Below are 26,864 nucleotides of genomic sequence, written 5' to 3' on the forward strand. Positions count from 1 at the left end.
CTTAAGACGAGATAAAAAAGATCTAAGATTCTAAAGATAGGATAAGGATAGCTTAAGGACCTATAATAGACGAAAACCGATAGAGTAGAGTAGTAGCTTAGTTTAAAGATATATAAATAAGCTTGGGATAAGAATTCCTAACAGCATAAGATTCTTAAGCTAAGATAAGTAAGATTTAAGACTCTTAAAATGAGATAAGAACACTATAGACGCCTAGTTAGACTAAAGCGGGAGCCAAGCTTAGGTTAAAAGCAGGCTCAAGATTAAAGAATTTAAGGGACTAAGAATTTGGAGTGCGAATTAGGATACCTATAAGTAAGAGGTAAGAAGCTTCTTTATAGATTAGAGAATCTGTAATATAAACAGTAGTTAGACTAGGAGATAGATATATAGACCTAGAGGACCTACTAGGCGAATATAGTATTCGGCCTAAAGATTAAAAAGTTAATACTAAGATTAAAAAGCAAGAAGACTTTAAGGATCCACTTATAAGACGCAAAAGAAAGAAAACTATAGAGGAATTTAGAGTAAGAATTACCTTATAGCAAGAACAGAAACTAGATAAGAGATTTAGTATATTAGGACGTATAAGAGACAGAGCGCTAGTACGAAGAATTACTAATAGGCCTAGAATAGGTATACTAAGAGCTAAGTAGCTTACTAAACTAGAGTAAGAAGAGGATCTAGGGATCCTTACTAGGTTTAAAGAACGACATACTAAAGGCTATTACGACGCAGTAATAAAGAGATATTTCCTTATAGATAAGCCGTATACACTTAAGCAGCTGTATTAAAAGTGGTATAGGCAACAATATAATGACAAGTGGGAAGATTTCTATATATGGTTAGACGAAAAAGTTATCCAAAACTACCCAATTATAGAGAAGGCTATAACTTATATTAAGGGAGCCTTAATTATAATATTAAAAGATCTAAAGGAGTAATTAGAGGACTAGAGAAGCGAAAGACGAATCTTAGTACCTACGAATAAAGTCGCAACGCTTAGATTAATACGAGAAAGGTTTAAACTTAAGGACGAAGATAAGCCAAGAGTTAACCTAAGATATTAAGCATATTATATACTATTATAGATAGCATACGTGGATAATGCGTATAATATATATAGAGCACTAAAGGACAAAAATCGGAAGTATTTAGTAAGGATATATTGGATAATGGACAAGGTAAAGTATTAAAACGCTAAGTATATATATAGTTAGCTCCCTATAGAAGTTTAAGAACAAGGGAACTTAATACTTTAACTAGGAAGATTCCTTACGGAAGAATGCCTAGATAGACGACAATGGTGGGAATGTCTAGAGAATACCTATCTATAGTATATTAAAGATAAAAAGCGAACTAAGTATTGGCTTAAGTTAGACTAAGTATAAACAGGATCTAGTAGCCAATAGTTAGGAAAAGTAGAGGCCTATAGAACTAGAGGGAGCTAGTAATAGAGCCTTAGACCCTTAAAGGAATTTAAGGATAATACCTAAATTTATAAGTTAAATAGCAAGATTAATAGTTTGAGGCACTAATAAATAGTAGAGCGATAAGAAACTATATCTCGCTAGTAGTAGTTAAAAGAATGGGATTACCACACAAATAGAAGAAACGTCCTTACCTATTAGTAATAATTTTAGGAGATCTGATAGCCTATAGAGGAGGCATTATTAATCTTAAAATAGGACCTATTTAGCTAATTATTAAGGGAAGATAAATCGAGATATCTTTTAACATATTACTATTAGGAAACGATAAGGCAGTACTAGGAATGCCTTAGTTACAGAAATATAATCTAAAGATTAATTAGATTATAGGGTAGATTAATATTAGAGATACTTAATACTATAAGATGCGATAATAAGCCAAGTTAGTATAATACTAAGTAGGAGCGACCTATAAAGAAATAGAAAAAGGGCTAAGCTATATACTAAAGAGATACTAAAAGTATGGCAAGAAATTATGGTTACCTAAGAGTGAAAAGCTATTAGAATATATAGCATAGGACTATAAGATAGAATTAGAACTAGGAATAAGTCTAAGATTCTTTCTGATCTATAAGCTTACTGAAGAAGAAGGTAGAGTATTAAAGAAGTTTGTCTAAGAGAACTTATAAAAGGGATATATTAGACTATCGCAGTTATTANCAGGTTATCCAGTACTATTTATACTAAAGAAGAATGGTAAACTAAGACTGTATATTAACTATAGACAGTTAAACAGCATTATAAGAAAGGATAGGTATCCTTTACCCTTAATTAGCGAAATCTAAAATAGGATAGGTAATGCGCAAATCTTTACAAAGATAGATTTAAGATAGGCGTACTATTAGATTAGAATTAAGGAAGACGATAAATAGAAGGCAGCCTTTAGGTTAAAGAAAGGACTATATAAACTATTAGTTATATAATTTAGGCTTATAAATGTACTAGCAACGTTCTAGAAGCGTATTAATAATATATTAGGAAAACACTTAGATAAATTTGTTATAGTATACCTTAATAATATTATTATCTACTTAATAACTAAGGAAGAATATAAAGAACACGTTAAATAGGTCTTAAAGAGATTATAAAAAGAACAGATGCTAGTAGCAATTAAGAAATACGAGTTCTTTACTAGGAAAACCGATTTCGTAGGATTTATTATTAAACTAGGCCAACTTAGTATAGATCCAAAAAAGATTAAGGCTATAGTAAATTAGTAAGAACTAGAGAACGTTACGCAATTAAGATTATTTTTAGGGTTTTATAATTACTATAGAAGGTTTATAGCGCAGTAGTTAAAAGACATTAAGCTATTTACGTAGTTAATAAAGAAAGAAGAACTATAGGTATAGGGAAAGGAGCAATAAGAGCTATTTAAGGAAGTTAAGAGGTTGTTTACCTAGGAGCCAGTTCTTAACATCTATTAACTAGGACTAGAGACGGTTATAGAAATAGATATATTAAACTTTATATTAGGAGTATACTTTATATAAAAATATCCAAATAGATAGTACCTAGTAGTATACTATAGTTAGAAGATAATACTACTAGAGTTAAACTATAATATCTATAATAAGGAGTTATTAGGTATAGTTATAGTACTAAAGAAATAGAGAGCATTCTTGCAAGGTATAGAGAAACTATTTATAGTTAAGACGGATTATAAGAACCTAATAGGATTTCTAATAATAAAGGAACTTAACTAAAGACAGGTTAAATGGGCGGAAATGCTTACAGAATACTATTTTAAGATTTAGTATACTAAGGGTATAGACAATATATAAGCAGATACGTTAAGTTAAAAGGCTAAACTATAAAATGACGAAAAGCCATTAGGGGCTTTACTGCGAAAAGATATAGACGGATTAATTAGATATAATTATCTAAAAATTATAGCAATATAAGAAGATAAATTAAAGGGAGTTTATAAGTTACTAGAAAGCTTTTAGGTATAAAGAATTCTAAAAGCATAACTAGAAGATCTATAGTTGGATATATATAAAAACTAAGAAGTAAAGTATATCCTAAGAAGCATAGCTAAGTAGTTTATAAAGGACTTCTATAAGGGACTAACTTAAGGATATAATAGAGCTACGGGCTTAGTATTAAGACTCTAGAAGGAGTATATTATTAACGGAATCTAGAGGATAGCTAGGAAGGTCACTAAGAAATATCTAAATTGCTAAAGGAATAAACTAACGAGGTATAAGCTATATGGAGGGCTATAACCTATTAAAATACTAGAGAGACTATAGGAGGTTATATTATAGGACTTTATTATTAAGTTACTAAAGTTAAGAGATCCTATTACTGGATAAGATTATAACGTAATCTTAGTAATAGTAGATAAGCTTATAAAGTGGGGATACTTTATAGTATATATAGAAGAAATCTTAGCGGAAAATATTGCTAGAATCTATATTAAAGAAGTGTTTATAAGATATAGAGCACTAGGTAAAATTATATTAGATAGAGATCTAAGATTTATAGTAGTATTTTAGGAGGTATTCTTAGCGGAATAAGGAGTTTAAGCAGCAACTTTTACCGCATATTATTCGCAGATAGACAGTTAAATAGAAAGATTAAACTAGACACTAGAGTAGTATCTAAGGCACTATATTAATTACGTATAGAATAATTAGGTATTGTTATTACTAATTATATAGTTTATATACAATGTAATACCTTAAGAAGGAATAGGAATGTTACTATTTAGGGCGAATTACGGATATAAGCTAAGAACATTATTATTGCTATAATAAGTAAAGAAAACGAGTAGTAGAGCTAAGTAAAGAATAGAGACTTTAATAAATCTTTATGCAAACCTTATAGAAATAGCTAAGGTAGTATAATAAAGGATAAAAAGGTACTATAACGCTAAGAGATCTAAGGGACCAGATCTTAAGGAGGGAGATAAAGTGTGGCTACTATATAAAAATTTTAAGAGTTAACAACTAAGTAAGAAGTTAGACTATGTTAGACTAGGACCTTTTAAAATTACATAAAGAATTTCACCGGTTATGTTTAAGTTAAACCTACTAGCTGAAATAAAGATCTACCCTATATAGCATATCGCGATGCTAGAGCTAGTATACGGGAATATTAAGCTACTAGTTTATAAAGCAGATACGTATAGAGGGTAAGAAGAAGATAAATAGCAAGTTTTAAGGATCGTTAGTTATAAGGACGTTAACGATAAAATATGGTATAAGGTTAAGTAAATAGGCTATACTAAAACTACCTAGGAGCTACTAGAAAATTTAAAGAACGCTATAGGAAAGGTATAGGAGTATTAAAAGAAAATAGGTCAGGCAATATCGATAAAGAAGAATCGCAAAAAAATAAGTTACCTAAGGGGGACCCAGGAAGAGCGACTGCCGAACTACTTAGAGTTGTTCCCTTTACAGAAAGAAAGTTAGTTCTCTCATTACTAAGTTCCTAAAGACCTTATTCTATAAGTTTCTACTCTTTAAAACGAACCTTTTTATAACCCTTCTTAAGACGAAGTAAATGAGTAGATGCCGCAATCTGAGTATTTAGAGCTTTCTGTTCCGCATTATAAGAACATTTTAGCTTAGTAAGGGCTTAAGATAGTTTACTATTAAGCCGCATAGCAGTAGATTAAATATAAGACCCTAAGATAAATCAATTAGGGAACTAGACAACTATTAAGGGTAATAAGTCGCGCATATTTAGTATTAGAGGTAGAGCGAACGTTACAGGACGAATAAATATTTGCCTTAGTGCACTCCGAACAAAAGGATAGTTATTAAGAAGATAGACTCGCCAACGCAATATAAACTAACCCCTCTTTTACATAACGAGAATACGGAGACGGTATAATCTTACTAAGAGATAATATTGTAGCAATAGTGCGAGCACAACGTTGGGCGTGTAAAGAAGAAATTGCTTTAGGTATAATAAGTAATAATATTAACTAAATTAATTAGACGGATATTATACCTCTAGTAAACAACTTAGAGATGTTTTAAATCTTTAAGAATAAAGATAAAGAGGAGGGAGATAGTGTTACGGACGCTTTAAGTACAATATTACAACTACTTGGAGAAGAGTTAGAAGAAGCTAGTTGGTTAATTTAGGCACGGTCTAAAATGGAGCCGATAGAACTATATGATGAGGAATAGTAACCGAGGTTATATAATGTGCTACGTGTTAAATAAAAGGAATGAGAGAAACTTACGTACCTCGCGTATAAGACGTATATTACGTATAAGAAGGATTTTATAGGAGTATAGTTGTGTATTTAAGGACCCTTAGTCCCTACCTAGATAGTTCCTTCCTTATAGTGATTCTTAGAATATAATTAGAGTTAATCTGTTAGGCAACCACTCTACTAGTTGTTATTATTGTCGACTATTATTATTTGCATTTCCTATACACCTAGCCCAATAACAGGACCTACCGTAGTACTTGCTATAAGGTTCCGTTACAACTAGGACCCTTTAAAATTATATAAAGAATTTTACTAGTTACGTTTAAGTTAAACCTACTAGCTAAAATAAAGATCTACCCTATATAGCATATCGCAGTGCTAGAGCTAGTATATAGGAATATTAAGCCACTAGTTTATAAAGTAGACATATATAGAGGATAAGAAGGAGATAAATAGCAAGTTTTAAAGATTATTAATTATAAGGATATTAACAACAAAATATAGTATAAGGTTAAGTGGATAGGCTATAATAAGACTACCTAGGAACTACTAAAGAATTTAAAGAATGTTATAGGAAAGGTATAGAAGTATTAAAAGAAATTAGGTTAGGAAGTATTAATAAAGAAGAATTACTAAAGAATAAGTTACCTAAGGGGGACCTAAGAAGAGCAGTTGCCGAACTACTTAGATCTATTTCCTTCTCTATTAGAAAAGAATCCGTTCTTTTATTACTAAGTTCCTATAGACCCTATTCTATAAGTTTTTACTCCTTAAAACGAACCTTCTTATAAAACTTCTTAAGACGAAGTAAACGAGTAGACGCTATAATCTAGGTATTTAGGGCCTTTTATTCCGCGTTATAAGAACGTTCTAACTTAATAAGGGCTTAAGACAGTTTACTATCTAGCCGCGTAATAGCAGATTAAATATAAGACCCTAAGACAAATTAATTAGGGAACTAGACGACTATTAAGAGTAATAAGTTGCGTATATTTAGTATTAGAGGTAAAGCGAACGTTACAGGACAAATAAATATTCGCTTTAGTACACTCTAAGTAAGAGAACGGTTATTACGAAGATGGGTTTGCCAACGTAATATAAACTAACCCCTTTTTTAAACAGCGAGAATATAGAGATAGTATAATCTTACTAAGAGATAATATTACAGCAATAGTGCGAGCACGACGTTAGGCGTGTAAAGAAGAAATTGCTTTAGGTATAATAAGTAATAATATTAACTAAATTAATTAGATAGATATTATACCTCTAATAAATAACTTAGAGATATTTTAGATCTTTAAGGACAAAGATAAAAAGGAGGGAGATAGTGTTATAGACGCTTTAAGTATAATATTATAACTACTTAGGGAAGAGTTAAAAGAAGCTAGTTGGTTAATTTAGGTACGGTCTAGGATAAAACCGGTAAAACTATATAACGAGGAATAGTAACTAAGGTTATATAATATGCTATATTAAACAAGAGGAACGTAAGGAACTTACGTACCTTATATATAAGACATATATTATATATAAAAAGAATTTTATAGGAGTACGGTTGTGTATTTAAGGACCCTTAATCCCTACCTAGATAGTTCCTTCTTTATAGTAATTCTTAGAATATAATTAGAGTTAATCTATTAGGCAGCTACTCCACCAGTTATTATTACTTGTTAACTTTTATACTTGCATTTCCTATACACCTAGCCTAATAATAAGCCTATCGTAGTTTCTGCTACAAGGTTCCATTATATATAGTATACTTAATAAGGATACCTATAACTTTAATAAGACTAGATTTATAATGGGTATAGCTATAACTTTAAAGGTTATTATAAGCTCTAATATAATAAGCCGGGCAGTCGCTATTTATAAGGGATATTATTGCGGACACCTTAGGATACCCTTAGAACAACCCCTAAACGCCCCTTAGATAGTTACCGGTTATATACTAAAGGCATATACCTATAGTATATAGTCTCTATAATCCTAAAGGCCTTACCTCCTTAAGGATTTATCTCTCTTACTAATCTATCCTATTCTATAATTATATCCTTATAGCCCCCTATTTACAAGATCCCCTTATATTTAAATTCTTCCTACTTTTTTTAAAAGGGTAGTCGGCTTTAAGGACCAGATTATTTATTTATATCTTTTATTTATAACCACTATCCTTCCTTAAAAATCTTGTAATAACTTAAATAAAAACTCCACGGGCACCTTATAGAGAGCTGTTGCGCTAAGGTAGAAAGGTCCCTCTAATAGTAAGAGATTGCGATAATATAACCCTTTAGGCAAGACGGCTAAACGAGCCCTAATACCTAAATGCTTTAAGAGCTTAAAGACTTTTATATACCTATGGTTACTGCTAAGGAAAACGTAAACACCCTTTATAATAGTTATAACGCTACTAAAAAGTAACTAAAACCCTTTAGCCCTACCTAGGCTAATTAGAAGATTAAGCGCTAAAGGCGACTTTAAGATCTTCCTTTAAGCTAGAAATGCTAGAGGAATATACTAATATATTTAACTAGGGAACTAACTAGAACTTTCCCGGAAGACTACCGGCCTATAATTAGTATAGTAGCGGTATATAGACTACTTATAAGCTAAGCGGGCCTACCTCTTTAGGTAATTTAAACTAACTACTAACTTAAGACTTAAGCCTTATAGGGAAATCTACACTAGCTACTAGTATTAATACTACCTCTATAGCTAGAGCTTTCTTAAGGCCGAGGTTAGAAAGTTAAGGGCCCTAAACTAATATTCTTTAGGATGGATATTAGGAAGCTGCTGTAAGGCTCTTAGAAGCTATATAGAAAGGAGCTACTAATAAATATATTAGAAACCTTTAGGGGCAGGTTTAAATCTAGCAGAGCTTAATTTAGGCTAGATAAAATCTTTTATAACCTAACTAAGGCTAAGGGCTTTCTAGGAGCTACTTAGTACTTACCTAAGAAGGTATAAAAGACTTAGAGAGTTACCTACGCTATAAATAGAAAAAGGATATAAACTAACTAGCTAAGGCCTTTAGTAGTTTAGAACTCCGCTATAAACCTAATGCCTAGTAGTTGGACGATTGGGTTTATAAAGTAGACAACTTCTTTAAGATACTAATAATATAAGATAATACTAAAGAGCGTATACGCTAGATTATTAGCAAGATTAAAGACTAATCGCTAAACTAGATCACACTTAATTAGCTTAATAAAGAGTAAATTACTATATAGCTATAGCTGTAACCCTTTTTAAAGAAATAGACTTAAGATCTATATATTATATAATATAATAATATAGAGCTGTTCTAAAATAGGATATAGCTTAACTATTATAACTTCCGCTAGTTTATAAACTTTATAAAAACTTATACTTAACAGATAGATCTAGAGCCCTTTAAAAATAAAAACGGTAGCATTTATAAGAAGGAGAAGATTGGGTTTATCTAGGCTAGAATTAAGCTAGCAATTTATAACAAAATAAAGCGCGTAGGAGCCCTATTATAGATTATTATATATATGGATTTTAAACGAGTAGTTTTAAACGCTAAAGATATAATAAGGAATTAGACCTCTTCTAGTAGAAAGCTAAAGGGTTATTAAAAGCGCGGGCACTTTAGTAGTAATATAGGGCAGGCCTAACCTTTAAAGAAGCCGTTTTTAAGGAGAACTTTAGAAGGGTTAAAGTTAGAAACCTTAAATAATAGGAAAGACTCCTAGGGCCAACCTAATACCTATCCGGCACCTTTATAGGAACACTTTAAGAAGTTAAGAAAAAACTCTAAAGGTAGATCTTATTAGAAAAACAAGTAGGGTAATAACCGCACTAATAATCTAAAAAAAGAAAAGCCCTAGTCGCGGAGCTCTCTTAGTAGTAATTAGAGTAAGATATAGTAGAAGAGACTCTCTATATTACTATTAAGCTAGAAATAACACTCCTTATAGGTAAGATGTGTTAGTTCTAAGCACTATATAATAGTGGCGTTAAAATTAATCTTATATAATATAATTTGGTAAAAGAGTATAAACTTATCCCATTATAAAGGTAGTAGAAACCTATTATAGGCTTCCTAGATAAGCATTAAATTAAACTATATAGTGCCTATAAGCTTATAGTATTAGTAGCCGATATATATAACTATACTAAGGTAGTTAGCCCACAACCCTTTTAGGCGGCTAACTTTATAGGTTATAACCTTATCCTTAAATACCCTTAGCTTATAGAAGTAGATCTTAAGATATACTTTAAAACAGAAGCCTTTAAATAGTAGAATAATAAAGATTTAGAAGGGCGTATATTACTAATAAGCCTAAAGGACATCCCAGAGAATATAGCCCTAGGTAAAATAGTATACGCTTTATACCTAAAGGAGTATTAGATCTAAGCCCTATTTAATAGTAAAATAGGTATAGAGCCTAGTATAGGTAATAACCCCTCTATAATAGAGACCCTATAAGGAACTACTAGATAAGTCGCGGAGATATTATAGGGAGGCGGCGATTTTAAGGATCTGATAAGATACTTTAACCATTATAGGTTACTTTAGCTTAAGTAATATGCAGAGAGTATACTATAGTACCTTAAGCGCTGCGTTAAGGATTTCTTTACCCTTTATTAGCTAATATATAAAACGGTATAATATACGGTAGTAACTATATATAAGCAACCACTATAGCGCACGACGCTGCTTATAAGTATCTTAAGGGAGCTCCGGGACCTACCTAATAATAATATAGAGGATAAACGTAACCCTAATTTATTAAATATTCTAGTAGGCCTAAGGGACTTACTAAGGGTATTTTTAAATAAGAGAGCTAAAGTCCTACTATAGAACTTGGAGTACGATTATATAATTAATCTAAAAGATGGTAAATAACCGCTAAACCTTCCTATCTATAACTTCTTGTGTAAAATGCTTAAGATCCTACGGGAGTACCTTAATAGGTTATTAAAAAAGGGGTAGATTTAGCCTAGTAAGTCGCCGGCAAGCGCGCTAATCCTCTTTATTTTAAAACTAGATAGAACTATAAGGCTATACGTAGACTATTATAGTCTTAATAAGATTATAATTAAGAACCGTTACCTACTACTACTAGTTAGTAAAATGCTAGATTAACTATTTAGGGCGAAGATCTTTATAAAGCTAAATCTATAAGACGCTTATTATAGGCTTTATATTAAAGAAGGGGATAAATAAAAGACCGCTTTTAAGACCTAATACGGCTACCTTAAGTATCTAGTAATGCCTTTTGGGCTAGCTAATACGCCTATAACATTCTAATTATATATTTATAGAGCCTTAGGGGGACTAGTTAACTATATATACGTTGTCTATTTAGATAATATCTTAATCTACTTAGAAGATAAGGATTAATATAAGTAATACGTCCGCGAAGTGCTGGAACGTTTAGATAATTAGGGCCTTTACGCTAAAGCGTTAAAGTATATCTTTAATATTAAGCAGGTTAAGTTCCTAGATTATATTATAACGCCTATAGGTATAGTTATAGACCTAGTATAAGTGTAGATAATCAAAGAGTAGCCGGAGCTAAAGAGCTATTAGGATGTTTAAGTGTTTCTAGGCTTTACTAATTTCTATAGGCGCTTTATNTATAACTACTCNGACNTNNCCTAATACCTATCNNACTATATTATNGAAGCTTNCTAAGACCTAACCTAAGGAGTAAAAAGCTTAAAGGCGGTAAGGAAGAAAACTAAAAAGGGACCAACTAAATAGTATAAGCTATAGTTATGGCCTAGAAAGGTTTAGGAGGCCTTTTAAAAACTTCGCGCAAAGTTTATAAAAGCTTTATTACTACGGCATTTTAACCTAGATTAGCTATTGTTCGTACTAACTTAATAGCACGAGTGAGTTAGATCCAGGGGCACGAAATACGTGTAGTATTATATGCTCGTTTGGATGATGGTGACTTGTTCTTCTAATCGTACATAAAGAGGTAGAATTTAAGGGGTTTCCTGAGCTCGCTTAGCTCACGTGATTGCGACCATAAATTCCCGTTCGAACTCGTTTAGACACTGGCGGTACTTAAAAAATGAAACCACCTGTGTATAGCCTCCGTAATTACTTTAATAGAACCATAAAGTATAAAAGAAGTACGTAAGAAATAAAACTATAAAATACGAAAGAAATTAAGAAATAAAACTATAAAACACAAAAGAAATTAAGAAATAAAACCATAAAATACAAAAGAAATACGTAGGAAATTCCTCTATATAACAGGTGCTATAATTATACACTAGCGGTACTTAAAAATAGAACCGCTTGTATATAGCCTCCGTAATTTGCTTTAATAAAACCATAAAATATAAGAGAAATGCGTAAAAATAAAACTATAAAATATAAAGAAATACATAGGAAATTCCTTCTAAGGTACCGTCTAGGCTGCCTTCCTAACGGTGCTTTAAGCTGGCCGTAAGTCCTACTTATGGTCCGTAAATAAACCGTACGGCCTTTTAATGGGCTGTAAATAAACTATAAGTACTCCGTAAAGCTAGGTAAGCTCGCTTAATAAGCCTAATGGGCTAATACGCCTTAACTGGAACGGCTTTTCGGCTAACGGGTGGTCGAAACGGCGGTGTAGGCGGTGGGTTTTAGTACTGCTGGCAGTAGCGGCGGTCCGTAAAGGGGGTAGTATATATTCCTTAACTAGGGTGTTCCTTCTCCTATATAACGGCTAAAGACTAGGCAGTAAAAGGTAGATTAAATGAGGCCTTTGGTTGGCAAATAGATGTAATATACGCCCCCAGGGGGTTATACGTAGGTTGGTCTATATGCAGCTATATATTAAGGTCGGTGTTAGTAGTACTAGAGTAGAAATACTAGGCGGGAGGAAGACTAGGTGGGGTAGGGATAGTTACTAGGGGGAGGGTAGAGGCGGTTGCCGTAGGTAGTAATTGCTAGGAGTTGTACTGTCGCTAGGTAGGTTGCGGGGGCTCGTACGAGCTCAGCTGCCGCGGCTCCTTGGCTTTAGTTAATAAAGAGGGTAAAGCTAGCGGAGCTTGTATAGGCGGAGCTTGTGCGGGTGGAGCTTGCGTGGACGGAGCTTGCATAGACGGAGCTTGTGCAGACGGAGCTTGCGTGGGCGGAGCTTGCGTAAACGGGGCTTGCACGGATAGAGCTTGCATAGGCGGAGCTTATGCGGACGAAGCTTATGTAGGCGAAGGTTGTATAGACGGAACTTGCGCGGACGAAGCTTGCGTAGGTAGAGCTTGTGCGGACGGAGCTTGCGTAGGCGGAGCTTGTATAGGCGGAGCTTGTACAGGCGGAGCTTGTATAAGTGGAGCTTGCGTAGACGGAGCAGTTATAGTATTTAATTGAGGTTCTGGTGATAGAGCTGGGGTAGGAAGGCCAGGTAGAGGATTACCCTTTGAGGCTTGCGGGCCTATTGCATCATCGTCTTGAGGGTTAAGCTCCTTTTGATCGGTTGCTTGGTCTTGATTTCCACTAGAGTCCACCTATTGATTTCTACTGGAGTCTACCTATTAATTTCCACTAGAGTCTGCTTGTTGATTTCCACTAGAGTCTACTTATTAATTTCCACTAGAGTTTACCTAAGTCTCGTCCTTATCTGACGTTTTAATAGTCTCTTCCTTTAACGTCTTGTCCAGTTCTTCTTTTAACGTTGTATATAGCAAAAGTCCTATTTCTCTAGGTAATGGTGGATTTGTAAGTATTGAAGGTCCTATAAAGACCTAGTTAAGTTTACAAGAGGTAAAGAATCCATTAGTATTAATGTGGTCTAGGACTTCCTCTTTGGTCTATTCCGTTTAGTCTTCCTTACATAGTGTATCGTATAAAGACTGTAATAGTAACTTGCTTGTTAACCCATATACCTTAATACCGTAAAAGCGTTCGTAAATTGTAGGTAGCTATACGGTTATAGGTCTTAAAAATAGCTTCCGTAAAGTCCGCAAAGTCTTCCTAGTATTACTCCTATAGGTCGTCGTTTATAAGCTTAAAGTATCCGTATTTAAGGATTTTGAACTTAATGTAGTCGTTGACGTTAGGTATAGACTTAATATCGACTCCCTGCCTCCACTTTCTTTGACCTTTATTAACTTGCTTGCTGATATTTGCCATACTATGTAGTGTAGTATGGTGCGTAGTGGGTGGTAGCAGCTTGTAGCGGGTAGAGGAGGTCCTATAATGGTCCGTAAAATTGGTTAGCGGGTCCGTAACAGTTTGTAGAAAGATAAGGGTATCCGTAAGGGGTCTTAATAGGTCCGTAGTGGTTCGTAGAAGGGTAGGGGGTTTCTGTAAGGGGTTTTAATAGGTCCGTAGTAGTTTGTAGAGGGGTAGGAGGTCTCTGTAACGGTCCGTAAAGGTAATTAACGAGTCCGTAACGGTTTGCAGAAGGGTAGGGGGTCTCCATAAGGGGTCTAAAAAGACGTTAGAGGTATTAAAAGAGGGTGTAGTAGGGATAGGGGTTTAAGGTTTAAGGGTAGGGGGTTCCGTATAGGTCTGTATTCGCGTCTATTATACTTCTAGTAAACCGTACTAAGACTTAAATAAGTATACAGAGTTAGTAATAGTCCGTAATCCCCAACTTCTGACCTTCTAGTAGGTCGTACTAGGAGTCTAAACGGGTGGTCGCTATCGAGTATCGCTTGGGGGAGGTGTTAAGTGATTGCTGATCTGTGCGCGCTTACTAATTAGTGTTTATACTAACTTAATAGTACGAGTGAGTTACATCCAGGGGGCACGAAATACGTGTAGTATTGTATGCTCGTTTGGATGATGGTGACTTGTTCTTCTAATCGTATATAAAGAGGTAGAATTTAAGGGGTTTCCTGAGCTCGCTTAGCTCACGTGATTGCGACTATAAATTCCCGTTCGAACTCGTTTAGACAGCTATTAATAATAATTACTAATGTATTAAATTTTGCTATTATTAATATTCTATTATAACCTAATAGGTATCTAGACGCTACCTAGCTCTATTAAAGACTAGTAGTATTTTATAGCAGAGAATTCTAGGGACCTAAAGTTAGGTATTATACCTACAATAAGGAACTGCTAGGTATAGTTAACTACTTTAAATAGTGGCGACACTACCTTAAGCACGCGAGCTATACTACTTATATACTCTTAGATTATTATAATCTACGCTACTTTATAACTATAAAGGAGCTTATACTTTAATAAGCTAGATAGGTAAAGAAGCTTATATAATTTAATTTTAAGATTAAATGTAACGGAACCTTATAGTAAGAACTACAATGGGCTTGTTAATAGGCTAGGTATATAGGTAATGTAAATTAAAGTTAACAACGTAATAATAACTGGTGGAGTAGTTGCCTAACAGATTAACTTTAATTATATTTTAAGAATTACTATAAGAAAGGAACTATCTAGGTAGGGACTAAGGGTCCTTAAATATACAACTATACTCCTATAAAATCCTTCTTATACATAATATACATATACTCTATTTACTCTATTACGGATTATATAGATCCTATAAATCCTATAGATTATATTACGTAACCTTAGTTACTATTTCTCGTTATATAGCTTTACTAGCTCTATTCTAAACCGTACTTATATTAACTAACTAGCTTCCTCTAACTCTTCTCTAAGTAGTTATAATATCGTACTTAAAGCGTTTATAATACCATCTCCCTCCTCTTTATCTTCGTTCTTAAAGATTTAAAATATTTCTAAGTTATTTACTAGAGGTATAATATCCGTCTAATTAATTTAGTTAATATCTTTACTTATTATACCTAAAGCAATTTCTTCTTCCTTAACTGTTCGTCGCACTCGCACTATTACTGCGATATTATCTCTTAGTAAGATTATACTATCTCCGTGTTCTTATTGTTTAAAAAAGGGGTTAGTTTATATTACGTTAGCAAACCTATCTTTATAATAACCGTCCTTTTATTTAAAGTGCACTAAAGCAAATATTTATTTATCTTATAATGTTTGCTCTATCTCTAATACTAAATATACGTAACCTATTACTTTTAATAGTTGTCTAGTTCCCTAATTAATTTGTTTTAGGGTTTTATATTTAATCTACTGCTATATAGCTAGATAATAACCCATCTATTACTCTAGTAGAGTTACGCTATTCTTATAATATAGAACGGGAGGCTACTAATGCTTAGTAACGGGCCCTTAAGTCTTATCTTACGGCGTCCGCTCGGTTAATCCGTCTTAAGAAGGTTTATAAAAAGGTCTGTTTTAAGGAGTAAAAACTTATAGAATAGGGTTTATAGAAACTTAGTAATAAAAAACCGGATTCTCTTTTAATAAAAAAGGAAATAGATCTAAGTAGTTTAGCAACTACTCTTCTTAGGTCCCCCTTAGGTAACTTATTTTTTAGTAATCCTTTTTTATTAATGCTACCTAACCTAATTTCTTTTAATACTCCTATACCTTTTCTATAGCATTTTTTAAATTCTCTAATAGTTTCTAAGTAGTCTTAGTATAGCCTATCTACTTAACCTTATACTATATTTTATTGTTAATGTTCTTATAACTAATAATCTTTAAAACTTGCTATTTATCTTCTTTCTATCCTTTATATATATCTACTTTATAAGCTAGTGGCTTAATATTCCTATATACTAGCTCTAGTATTATAATATGCTATATAGGGTAGATCTTTATTTTAGCTAATAGGTTTAACTTAAACGTAACTAGTAAAATCCTTTATTTAATTTTAAAAGGTCCTAGTCTAACGTAGTCTAACTTCTTACTTAGTTATTAATTTTTAAAATTTTTATATAGTAGCCACACTTTATCTTCCTCCTTAAGATCTAGTCCCTTAGATCTCTTAGCATTATAGTACCTTTTTATTTTATTTTATACTTCCTTTATTAATTCTATAAGGTCTATATAAAGATTTATTAACGTCTTTACTCTTTCTTTTACTATACTACTTATTTTCTTTGCTTATTATGGTAATAACGATATCTTTAGCTTATATCTATAATTTGCCTTAAATAGTAATATGCCTATTCCTTCTTATAGTATTATATTATATATAAACTATATAACTAGTAATAATAATGCCTAATTATTCTATATATAATTAATATAGTGCCTTAGATACTATTCTAGTATCTAGTTTAATCTTTCTGTTTAACCGTCTATTTGCGGAAAATATACGGTAAAAGTTACTACTCTAACTCCTTGTTTCGCTAAGAATACCTCCTAAAATACTGCTATAAATATTAGATGTCTATCTAATATAATTTTGTTTAGTACTCTATGCCTTATAAATACTTCTTTAATATAGATTCTAGCGATATCTTCTACTAATATTTCTTCTATATACGCTATAAAGTATCCCTACTTTATAAGCTTGTCTACTATTACTAAAATTACATTATAATCTTATCTAGTAATAGGATCTCTTAACTTTAGTAACTTAATAATAAAGTCCTATAATATAACCTCCTATAATCTCTCTAGTATTTTAATAGGTTATAGCCCTCCGTATAGCTTATGCCTTATTAGTTTATTCCTTTAGTAATTTAGATACTCCTTTATTACTTTTCTTATAATATTCTAGATTTTATTAATAATGTACTCCTTTTGGAGTCTTAATACTAAGCCTATGGCCCCATTATGTCCTTAAGTTATTCCCTTATAGAAATCTTCTATAAATTGTTCTATTATGCTTCTTAGGATATACTTTGCTTTTTAATTTTTATATATATCTATCTATAGATCTTCTAGCTATACTTTTAGAATTCTTTATACCTAAAAGCTTTTTAGTGACTTATAAATTCTTTTTGGTTTATTATTCTTCTAAGTTGCTATAATTTTCGGGTAATTATATCTAATTAGTCCGTTTGTGTCTTTTTGTAGTAAAGCCCCTAATAGCTTTTCATTATTCTATAGTTTAGCTTTCTAACTTAGAGCATCTACTTATATATTATTTATACCTTTAGTATACTAAATCTTAAAATAGTATTTTATAAGTATCTCTGCCTATCTAACCTATCTCTAGTTAAGTTCCTTTATTATTAGGAATCCTATTAGGTTCTTATAATCTATCTTAACTATAAATAGTTTCTTTATACCTTATAAGAATGCTCTCTATTCCTTTAGTGCTGTAACTATACCTAATAACTCCTTGTTATAAATGTCGTAGTTTAACTTTAATAGTATTATTTTCCGACTATAGTATGCTCCTAGATACTATCTATTTTATTATTTCTGTATAAAGTATACTCCTAGTGCATAGTCTAATATATCTGTTTTTATAACTGTTACAGTACGTGTAAACTGTCAAGGTACAATATATAAGGTAACTGTATATAATTAACAAACGATGTCATATAAGGATCTATATAGGAGGTGAGGCGGTATATATACACGTCGCTTAGGGGTCAGGTTTGTGCTCGTGTTATAGCAACACCAAGTTATAACAATGCATTAGGTCAGTGCCGTAACAGTATATCCCCCTTCTAAGGCGAGCTCCTATAAGCTAAGTAACGGCAGTAAAAATGCGAAGGTAAAAAAAAATAAACTATATATCCTTATCCTTCTAGTCCTTAAAGGTTCTCGTCCTTCCAGTCCTTAAGGTCCTCATCCTTACAGTCCTTAAACCCTCCTACCTATATCCCTACTACATCGCTCTCCGCTAGCACTCGTCTTAAGTGCTAGATATAATATAAAGCTAAGGCGAAGGAGCGAAACTAATATAGAAAACGGAGGAGACGAAAAAAATATAACCGCGGGGTGTATTGCGGATATTAACTCTTAAAAGGCTCGAAGTTGCGGAGATTAAGGTTAAGGTATAGACTTAAAAGGCTCGGGATGCGGAGATTAAGATTAAGGCGTAGACTTAAAAGGCTTAGGGGTTACGGAGATTAAGGTTATTGCATAGACTTAAGAGGCTTAGAGTGCGGAGATTGAGGTTAAAATATAGATTCTTGTCGCGGTAAACTTAAAGTACTATCTATACGGATTTGAAGACGGAGAGACGGAGAGATTGAGATCGGTAACCTATAGTCTTATACTGTAATTAAGACATAAGGAACATAGCCCGCAGGGTATCTCCCTATAGCTGGCTTAGAAACTTAGATATAAAGCAGTAATATAGCTAGAAACGGACTTAGAGACTAAGACTAAGATAAGGAACTATAGCCCGCAGGGTGAACTCCCTATAGCCGGCCTAGGAAACTTAGGTAGAGACTAAAAAGAGAAACCATAGCCCGCAGGGTGTCTCCCTACAGCCGGCTTAGGAAACTTAGGTAGATAGAGAGGAGATTGGTTTAAATAGATTTAATAGAGATTTTATTAGGTCGGCATTATTGTATAGGGGTAAGAATCCTGCCTAGGGTAAGGTAGCTTTAAAAATATAGCTTTAGAAACAAGGCCCTATTAAGGGCGTATAAGATAACACGACATACTATTATAGTACGTGCGAACTATTAAGGTACAATGTACGAGGTAACTGTATATAATTGACAAACGATGTCGTATAAGGATCTATGTAGGAGGTGAGGCGGTATATATACACGTCGCTTAGGGGTTAGGTCTGTGCTCGTGTTATAGCAACACTAAGTTATAACAATGCGTTAGGTTAGTGCTATAACAGTATATCCCCCTTTTAAGGCGAGCTCCTATAAGCTAAGTAACGGCAGTAAAAATGCGGAGGTAAAAAAAAATAGACTATATATTCTTATCCTTCTAGTCCTTAAAGGTTCTCATCCTTCCAGTCCTTAAGGTCCTCGTCCTTATAGTCTTTAGACCCTCCTACCTATATCCCTACTACATCGCTCTCCGCTAGCACTTATCTTAAGTACTAGATATAATATAAAGCTAAGGCGAAGGAGCGAAACTAATATAGAAAATGGAGGAGACGAAAAAAATATAACCGCGGGGCGTATTGCGGATATTAACTCTTAAAAGGCTTAAAGTTGCGGAGATTAAGGTTAAAGTATAAACTTGAAAGGCTTAGGGTGCGGAGATCGAGATTAAGGCGTAAACTTAAAAGGCTTGGGAGTTACGGAGATTAAGGTTATTGCGTAGACTTAAGAGGCTCGAAGTGTGGAGATTGAGGTTAAAACGTAGATTCTTGTCGCGGTAAACTTAAAGTACTATCTATGCGGATTTAAAGACGGAGAGACGGAGAGATCGAGATCGGTAACCTATAGTCTTATACTGTAATTAAGATATAAGGAACATAGCCCGTAGGGTATCTCCCTATAGCCAGCTTAGAAACTTAAACGTAAAGTAGTAGCATGGCTAGAAACGGACTTAGAGACTAAGACTAAGACGAGGAACTATAGCCCGTAGGGTAAACTCCCTATAGCCGGCCTAGGAAACTCGGGTAGAGACTAAAAAGAGGAACTATAGCCTATAGGGTGTCTCCCTGCAGCCGGCTTAGGAAACTTAGGTAGATAGAGAGGAGATTAGTTTAAATGGATTTGACAGAGATTTTACTGGGTCGGCATTATTATATAGGGGTAAGAATCCCGCCTAGGGTAGGGTAGCTTTAGAAATATAGCTTTGGAAACAAGGCCCTATTAGGGGCGTATAAGATAACACGATATACTATCACAGTACGTGCGGACTATTAAGGTATAATATACGAGGTGACTGTATATAATTAACAAACGATGTTATATGAGGATCTATATAGGAGGTAAGGTAGTATATATATACGTCGCTTAGGGGTTAGATCTATGCTCGTATTATAGCAATACCAAGTTATAATAATACGTTAGGTCAGTGCCGTAACAGTATATCCCCCTTTTAAGGCAAGCTCCTGTGAGCCAAGTAACGGCAGTAAAAATGCGAAGGTAAAAAAAAATAGACTATATATCCTTATCCTTCTAGTCCTTAAAGTTCTCGTCCTTATAGTCCTTAGACCCTCCTACCTATATCCCTACTATATCGCTCTCCGCTAGCACTTGTCTTAAGTGCTAGATATAATATAAAGCTAAGGTAAAGAAGCGAAACTAATATGGAAAACGGAGGAGATGAAAAAAATATAACCGCGGGGCGTATTGCGGATATTAACTCTTAAAAGGCTCGAAGTTGCGAAGATTAAGGTTAAGGTATAAACTTAAAAGGCTTAGGGTGCGGAGATTAAAATTAAGGCGTAGACTTAAAAGGCTCGGGGGTTACAGAGATCGAGGTTATTGCGTAGACTTAAGAGGCTTAGAGTGCGGAGATTAAGGTTAAAACGTAGATTCTTATCACAGTAAACTTAAAGTACTATCTATACGGATTTAAAGACGGAGAGATAGAGAGATTAAGATTAGTAACCTATAGTCTTATACTATAATTAAGACATAAGGAATATAGCCCGTAGGGTGTCTCCCTACAGCCGGCTTAGAAACTTAGATATAAAGTAGTAGTATAGCTAGAAATAGACTTGGAGACTAAGACTAAAATAAGGAACTATAGCCCATAGGGTAAACTCCCTATAGCTGGCCTAGGAAACTTAGGTAAAGACTAAGAAGAGGAACTATAGCCCATAGGGTGTCTCCCTGCAGCCAGCCTAGGAAACTTAGGTAGATAGAAAGGAGATTAATTTAAATAGATTTAATAGAGATTTTACTAGGTCGGCATTATTATATAGGGGTAAGAATCCCGCCTAGGGTAGGGTAGCTTTAAAAACGTAGCTTTGGAAACGAGGCCCTACTAGGGGCGTATAAGATAATACGATATACTGTTATAGTACGTACGGACTGTTAAGGTACGATATACGAGGTGACTGTATATAATTGATAAATGATATCGTGTGAGGATCTATATAGGAGGTGAGGCGGTATATATACACGTCGCTTAGGGGTTAGGTCTGTACTTGTGTTATAGCAACACTAAGTTATAACAATACGTTAGGTTAGTGCCGTAATAATAACCGTCTTTAGTCCTAGTTAATAGATCTTAAGAACTGGCTCCTAGGTAAATAATTCCTTAATTTTATTAAATAATTCTTACTATTTCTTTCCCTATACCTATAGTTCTTCTTTTTTTGTTAATTGTGTAAGCGGTTTAATGTCCTTTAATTATTACACTATAAACCTTCTGCAGTAATTATAAAACCCTAAAAATGACCTTAACTGCGTAACGTTCTCTAGTTCTTACTAATTTACTATAGCCTTAATCTTTTTTAGATCTATACTAAGTTGGCCTAGTTTAATAATAAATTTAATAAAATTGGTTTTTCTAGTAAAGAACTTGTATTTCTTAATTGCTACTAGCATCTGTTTCTCTTATAGTCTCTTTAAAACCTATTTAACGTGTTCCCTATATTCTTCCTTACTTATTAAGTAGATAATAATATTATTAAGGTATACTATAATAAATTTATCTAAGTATTCTCCTAATATATTGTTAATACGCTTTTAAAATATTGCTAGTATATTTATAAGCCTAAATTATACAACTAATAGTTTATATAATCCTTTTTTTAACCTAAAGGCTGCCTTCTATTTGTTACCTTCCTTGATTTTGATCTAATAGTACGCCTATCTTAGATCTATCTTTATAAATATTTGCGCATTACCTATTCTGTCTTAGATTTTACTAATTAAAGGTAAAGAATACCTATCTTTTTTGGTAATGCTGTTTAACTATCTATAGTTAATACACAACCTTAACTTACCGTTTTTCTTTAGTATAAATAGTACTAGATAACCCGCTAATGACTGTAATAGTCTAATATATCCCTTTTATAGATTTTTTTAGATAAACTCTTTTAATGCTTTACCTTTTTCTTTAGTAAGCTTATAGATTAGAAAGAACTTTAGACTTATTCCTAGTTCTAACTCTATTTTATAGTCCCATACTATATACTCTAACAGCTTCTTACTTTTAGGTGACTATAGTTTCTTACCGTACTTATAGTATCTCTTTAGTACGTAACTTAGTCCTTTTTCTATTTCTTTATAGGTTGCTCCTGCTTAGTACTATACTATTTTAGCTTATTGTTGCATCTTATATCGTTAAGTATCTTTAATATTAACCTAGCCTGTAATCTAATTAATCTTTAGATTATATTCCTGTAACTAAGGCATTCCTAATACTGCTTTATTATTTCCTAATAGTAATATATTAAAAGACATCTCGATTTATTTTCCTTTAATGGTTAACTAAATAGGTCCTATTTTAAGGCTAATAATACCTTCTCTATAGGCTATCGGATCCCCTAAAATTGTTATTAATAGGTAAAAGTGCTCCTTCTTTCTGTGCGGTAATCCCATTCTTTTAACTACTGTTAATAAGATATAGTTCCTTATTACTCTACTATCTATTAATACTTTAAACTATTAATCTTGCTATTTAACTTGTAAATTTAGGTGTTGTCCTTAAATTCCTTAAGGGTCTAAGGCTTTACTACTAGCTCCCTTTAGTCCTATGGGCCTCTTCTTTTCCTAACTATTAGCTGCTAGATCCTATTTATACTTAGTCTACTTTTAGCTAATACTTAGTTCGCTTTTTATTCTTAATATACTATAGATATATATTTTCTGGGTATTCCTACTACTGTTATCCATCTAGGCATTCTTCTATAAGGAATTTTCCTAGCTAAAGTATTAAGTCTCCTAACTCTTGAACTTCTACTAGGTGCTAACTATATATATACTTAGTATTTCTATACTTCGCCTCATCTAATAACTAATGCATTCTTATTAGGTATTTTCGGTTCTTATTTTTAGGTGCTCTATATATATTATACGCATTATCTACGCATGCGATTTATGTTAATGTGTAGTATACTAAGTACTTTAGGTCAACTCTTGGTTTATCTTCCTTCTTAAGTTTAAACCTTTGCTATATTAATCTAAACGTCGCGACTTTATTTATAAGTACTAAGATACATCTCTTACTTCTTTAGTCCTCTAATTATTCCTCTAGATCTTTTAATATTATAATTAAGGCTCCTTTAATGTGATTTATAGCCTTTTCTATAATTAGGTAGTCTTAAATAACTTTTTCGTCTAACTATATATAGAAATCTTCCCACTTATTATTATGCCTTTGCCTATACCACTTTTAGTATAGCTGCTAGAGTATATACGGCTTATCCGTAAGGAAGTATCTTCTTATTACTATGTTATAATAGCCCTTTATATATCGTTCCTTAAATCTAGTTAAAATCCTTAGATCCTCTTCTTATTCTAGTTTAGTAAGCTACTTAGCTCTTAGTATGCCTATCCTAGGCCTATTAGTGACCTTTTATACTAGTGCTCTATTCTTTATACATCCTAATATACTAGATCTCCTATCTAGTTTCTGTTTTTGCTATGCGATAATTCTTTGCCTAAATTCTTCTATAGTTTCCTTTAGTTTGCGTCTTGTAAATAGATCCTTAAAGTTATCTTACTTCTTAATCTTAGTATTAGCTCTTTAATCTTTAGGCTAAATACTTCGTTCCCCTAGTAAGTCCTCTGGGTCCATATATCTATCTCCTAGTTTAGTTGCTATTTATACCATAGATTCTCTAATCTTATTAATAGTCCTTATTTATGTCTTAAAGTCTTAGTTCTATAGGATTCTTAATCCTAAGCTTACTTCTCTCTTAAGCCTTACTCCTGCCTTAGTCTAACTAGGCTTAGGTGTTCTTATCTTGTCTTAAGAGTCTTAAATCTCACTTATTTTGTCTTAAGAGTTTTATGCCTATGGGAAACTCTATCCCGAGCTTATTTGTATATCTTTAAACTAAGCTACTGCTCTGCTCTATTGGTTTTTATCCGTTATAGGTCCTTAAGCTTACCTTATCTTATCTTAAGAATCTTAGTTATCTCTTATCTCGTCTTAAGAATCTTAAGCCTTTAGCCTTTTGCCTTTATTAAGTAATAAAGTAGTACTAGCAGTTATTTGCTTACTTAGTCTCTATAAGACACTCTTCCTTTCATCTTATAAAGCGATAGATGCCGTATCTAACGGTGTTATAATACCCGTTACTAAACCTTACTCTATAGCGGTCTTAGTCTCTACTTTTAATATAACTTCTCTAAGGTTTATATATTCCTAGTAAACTGCCTTTATTTCCTTATTGTCTATAAATGTTTCGCCTACGTTAAACTCGTCGTCCTTAATGTCTAATCTACGCGATAGTTTATTAGTTCCCCTATATTTTATAGGTTTTAGCTTTTATAGCTAATAGCTTGCGCCGTACTTAGCGTCTTTATGGATTTGGTATATGTTATTATAATAGAACGCAAAACTTCTAATTAAACACTCTTTAGTTCCTTGCAGTATACTATCATCCCTTTATATATATATGTCTTCTGCCGTTAGTCTAGTTCCCTTTATTATATAGTACCTCTAACTATCTTTATAATCCCTCGCGAAATAACCTTATTTCCCGCAATTTATATAAGCTCCGTCTTTAAACTACTAACTTTGCTATAGAGTCCGCCTANACATCTTTTACTACTAAGATCCCTAGTTTAGCCTCTGCTTCTTAGTCCTATAATTACTAGATCCTTAACCTCTAGGTTTTTATAGTTTCTTACTCTATCTCTTATAGGCTTCTTTAGTACTACTTAGGTCTATTAGCTCTGCGCCATACTATAGTTTTTAACTTAGCTTTAGTCGTTACGTATTCTACGCCTTATATAACTATAGAACTTTATCCTAACCTCTTTTAGCCTGTTCCCTTTAGTAGATCTAATTATTAATTTTAATCGCTTAATCTATTAGTTCCCTTAGGGTATCCGCATCTTTTATTAGGATAATCGCGTCCTAGACTTTAGCCTTAAGTCCTTACTTATACTATGCTATAAGCGCCCTATTATTCTACTTAACTTATATCGCTAACGTCTAGAACTATATAGTGTACTTAATTACTAAGGTTCGTTATATAATGTCTTAGAGTTTCCTTTTTGCTATAGTTGTTAATTCCAGGTCTTTAAACATTTGCGTAAGTTGCTCTATAAACCCTTCCTAGTTTAAGAATATAAATCGCACGTCTTAGTGGTTATTATTCCGTTTACCTATATTTCCGTAAGGTAATGTTTAAACCACTTAAGTACTCTTCCTAATAAGAATAGTCCCGCATAGGCTATTCGATCTATAAGTATTAGTAGCTTTACCCCTTCTTATGTAACTTTAAAGTGTATTTGCGTAAGAAATCCCTTAAGCTTTAATCTCTTTCCTAAGAATCTCTTAATTAATAGTAACTTGATCTTCGCTGCTCCCATCCCGTTAATCCTATTTTCCAATATTATATTATTTTCTGTTAGCTAGTTAACTATCTCTTATAACTGTTTAACCGTTATAGGTTACTATAAGTTAGTGTTTGCTATACTAGTGTCGTTACCTAATCTTAATGTAGTTGCCGCCGTTAATGGCGTTATAGTGGCTGCTTTTAGTGGCATATTGTTTAACTTTTTATATTTAATACTGTAACTAGGTAGTAATTGTGTAACGGAACCTTATAGCAAGAACTACAATAGGCTTGTTAATGGGCTAGGTATATAGGTAATATAAATTAAAGTTAACAACGTAATAATAACTGGTGAAGTGGTTGCCTAATAGATTAACTCTAATTATATTCTAAGAATTACTATAAGGAAGGAACTATCTAGGTAGGGACTAAGGGTCCTTAAATACACAACCGTACTCCTATAAAATCCTTCTTATATATAATATATGTATACTCTATTTACTCTGTTACGGATTATATAGATCCTATAGATTATATAGATTATATTACGTAACCTTGGTTACTATTCCTCGTTATATAGCTCTACTAGCTCTATCTTGGACCGTGCTTATATTAACTAACTAGCTTCCTCTAACTCCTCTCTAAGTAGTTGTAATATTGTACTTAAAGCGTCTATAATATTAAATATAAGCTAGGGGGAAATAACCCTGCTAACAGACCGTTACAACGGCTAGACTATACTAAAGGCTTTAAAATAGGAGAAGGAAAATAGATAATAGATATCTTACTCCCTATATTATAGAATAAGCTTTAGATATAGAATACTTAAGTACTTATAGCTCTATATACTAAGTCTTAGACGGTATAAGCCCTATTAGTTTTTACTAATGTTTTAGCTAGTACCTAGTCCATTACTAATAAGGGTCTAAATATACCTAGATAGTACGTCCCTAATATATTTTTAGAATCTAGTAATATACTATCCTTAATTGCTAAGCTATCCCCTTAAACTAATAGTAAAGCTATAGAGTAATTGGAACTTAGAGCCCTATAATAACTAAAGGACTTTAACCTTATAGCGGCCTTTTTAAT

The sequence above is a fragment of the Cenococcum geophilum genome (assembly GCF_001692895.1).
Source record: "Cenococcum geophilum 1.58 unplaced genomic scaffold K441scaffold_69, whole genome shotgun sequence".
NCBI lineage: Eukaryota > Fungi > Ascomycota > Dothideomycetes > Gloniales > Gloniaceae > Cenococcum > Cenococcum geophilum.